Below are 3,810 nucleotides of genomic sequence, written 5' to 3'. Positions count from 1 at the left end.
ATCAAATACCACCAAAAGAAAGCTCTGTTTGTGGGAAAAAAAGACGTAAATTTCGTTTGGGTACGGCGTCGCACGGCCGCGCAATTGTCAGTTAAATTTGCACAGTGCCGAATCGCAAAAAGTGGCCTGGACGTAAGACAGCAAAATCTTTCGGTGGTAAAGTGGTTAAAACCGGCGCTAGGAATTTGTGTGTGTTGACCAAAAAAAGGTGTGTATTGCAGCTGCTGCCCACTAAGTAAAAAACTTAGAAAAAATGTATAAGCCCAAAAACAGCGCTTGCAATAATAATGAGATATAAATAAATAACATCAATTCATATACAATGTGAACCATAAAGTGCTATGGTGCTAAATCATAAATATGTGCATAAAGTGCTATAGTGCTGAATACAAGTATAATTAAATCCAATAGTTACATGAAAGTGCATAAAGTGCTGATGTGTTACAAAACATAATTATATGCAATAATTACAAAAAGGTGCTCAAATAAAAGTGCAAAGGTGCAAATGTTACTCAATGTCCACAATAATGACCCAAATGATTGGTCTCTTTTCCAAATGTAATCGTGCTCATATAAGGTGCTAAATGCCAAAAGTGCAAATTTCCAAGGTGCAATAGTGCTCCACGCAGTGGAAGGTGCTTCCAGTCCCCCTAAAGGAATCCACTCACCAGAGCCTAAGGATAAATGAGCCTTGGGATAGTATGGACCAATACTTCTCCAACCAGGAACCACAATAAATTCCTCTCTGGTGTCACTCAAAGAAGGAATAAGCCAAACATAGTGAAGACCTTTCAAAGACCTTTGATAACGCCCCTTGTAGGCGGGTGAAACGCGTCAACGCACTTCCAGTGAGCGGCTACCATACTATGTCACTTCCTGGATCCCGTGGAACGCACGCCGGCTGCGCTCTGGGAAAGGAGCTGTGATTGCGGTTAATGGGACTTCTCTGTTCATTTTATGCCGATTACCTTATACTTTGTTGCGAGTAGTTTTAATCTTACCATTAATAAATGTATATTGCGGTCTTTACTATGTTTGGCTTATTCCTCCAGAGAGGAATTTATTGTGGTTCCTGGTTGGAGAAGTATTGGTCCATAAAAAAAAAAAAAGGAGAGGCAGAATGGTAAAATTTTGACTAAAGGTAAAAACTTTCATTTTGGATAGAAAAAGAGAGGGCTATATGTAAATGTTTTGCTCCCGGTGTCCCACTGGAGAGATTTCCCTTCACTTCCTGTCCTATAGGCAAAACAGGAAGTGGGAGGCAATCCCTCCAAAGTGAGGGAATTCCTGGTTGTCACCAGGGCTACCAAAACGAGTGTCTCCATTGGTAATTTTCCTCTCTATTCATGTCCTGGGGGCAACCAAAAATGTGGGAGTTTCTTTTAGTTTCACTTTTCAATGATAAAGGTAACTAGAAGAAAAGGGGTAAATTTCCCTAACAGGGGAAACAACAGCAAAAAAAAAAAAAATGATAAGTGTTCTACTTCTAATCCCTCTTCACTCTATCCAAAAAAGTTTTGCCCTTAGCTGTACTGTAGGCAGGAATACTAAGTATTGTGCAATACAGGTGTCCACTAGAGGGAGCATATTCACATTTTTAAATACAGTAAAATAAATATGAAACAACAAGGAGTCGTGTACACTGCAGCTCAAAAATGCATGTTTTACAAACGTTTCCCTTTTGTTTTTTCTCTGCCTAATACCGGCCCTCTTTATTAGCCTATGGGGTGGATTTACTAAAGCTGCAGAGTGCAAAATCTGGTGCAATTGTGCATGGTAGCCAATCAGCTTCTGACTTCAGCTTGTTCAATTAAAGTTATTGTACAGTCTCTTTTTTTTGTTGGTAAAAATAACTAACGTTATACTTACCTGATCTGTGTAGTGGTTTTTCACAGGGCAGCCTAGATTCTGCTATGGGGGCACCCAAGCCGAGCTGCTGCTCTGTGTTCATTCAGACACGGAGCTGTGGTTCAGCCACGCCCCCCTCTGCTGATTAGCTAAATGACTTTGATTGACAGCTATGGGAGCCATTGGCGCCGCTGCTGTGTCTCAGCCAATCAGGAGGGAGAGTACCGGATGGCCAAGGGACTCATGGACATCACTGGACAGAGATGGAGCTCAGGTAAGTATTAGGGTGGCTGAGGGGGGCTGCTGCACACAGAAGGCTTTTTTATAGATACGTAGCACCCTCCTAAATGGGTGCTAGGCAGGGAGAATAGTTTGCTCTGCCTGCTTAACAGTGGAGTAGCAGGTAAATCATAGTCTGCTCCATCTGCTTATCAGGGGAATCTGATCAGTAGTTAGGCCTGTTACATGTGCTCATGGTGTGATTCATCTGGGCTGAGGGAGTGTCCCCACTGTATCCAATAGGAGAGCCTGTTGGACAGTGGAGGAAACCCACAGGCTTTTATGATTATCCCAGTGAGTTGGCACAAACAGTGGTGCATGCTGAAATATGTTATAAAAGCCAATGGCACATGTAACAGGTGGTCTTTGGGCGGGAAGTGAGGTCCCAGGAGGAGGGTAATGGCTGTCTCTCCTCCTGTCTGCATGGAAGGTGGTCACAGTCAGTCGACCTAGTGAACCAGGAGTGTGGAGCTGAGCCAGGAGGTCCAGTGGATGCTGACTAGTGGAGTTGGAGGCAGAGCAACCTTGGGAAAAACAGTGTCCGTGAGTACCAGGAAGCTTTCCAGGGGTCTGCCCAGGAAAGGGGACCACTCCAGTGGAGAGTCAGTAGACAGGTGTCAGTGCACACAGCAAGTGAGAAAGGGGGTGCAAAGTTAGAACCCTGAAGAATAACTCAAACAGGATCACATTATCTATCTTCACTTCAGTGGCAAGGTGAAGCAGCGGCCTTGCCGCACACAACAGCTAGTTGTCCTCAAGATTGTGCATAGTTCATAGTTGGAGTATCCCACTCATCCCTTCTCCCATCCCAGTTCTAAATAAAAACACAAAAAAAACAACATCCCCTGAATTGTTTATTGACTGAGCCAAGGACTTTTAATGCTATTTGTCTGCTATCAGTTGCTAGGGGTAACCCGGGAATCCAAAAAGTGCAATTCTCAGCAGTCCTCTAGGGGGCCGTGCTACAGATAAGTTTTGCTTGCCGGGAGCTTGCCGGAAAATCACTCCCGCGCACATGCGTGGGAGTGACGTCATCGCGGCTCTGGCCAATCACAGCGCCGGAGCCACCGAACCCGGAAGAGACGGCGAGGGATCATGGCAGCGCCCGCAGCGATGTCCGGGGGTCCGTATCGGGGCTTCGTTCTGAGGTAAATAATACATAATGAGCTAGTATGCGATGCATACTAGCTCATTATGCCTTTGTCTTGAGGGTTTTTTTTTTTTTTGCGTTTTTGGGTTTACAACCGCTTTTAGCTTTGACAAAAAAAAACAGGAAGCTGATTAGTTTCTATTCAGACATCTACCAGATGTTGCACTCTCCAGTTTTAGTAAATCAGTCTCTATGTGTCCATGCACACATATTGTAGGTGTTAAGAAGCAGGAGTGTTTAGAGCAGAAGAAAAAACAACTTTTGCGTTCTGAAGAGGAGCATTTGGGCTGAAAAACTTGTAGAAGGCGCATAAACGCATTTTTGGTGTTAATGCATTTTATTGGCCAGAATAAAAACGTATTCTGGCTATTAGAAAATATGAACGTGCGAACAAGAATAAAAATGCACGCAAAAATGTGCTTTTTACCATGTTTTTTCAACTACTTTTCTCCTAGGCTTCCTTTGGAGTACAATGTGCATAGAATCCAAATGTAAGGGTCATATCAGAAGTGACATTCAGTAGATTTTTGGCA

The sequence above is a fragment of the Pelophylax lessonae genome (assembly GCF_965119305.1).
Source record: "Pelophylax lessonae genome assembly, chromosome: 4".
NCBI classification, from domain to species: Eukaryota; Metazoa; Chordata; class Amphibia; order Anura; family Ranidae; genus Pelophylax; species Pelophylax lessonae.
The sequence above is the reverse complement of the archived record's forward strand: the minus strand, read 5'-3'. Positions refer to the sequence as shown.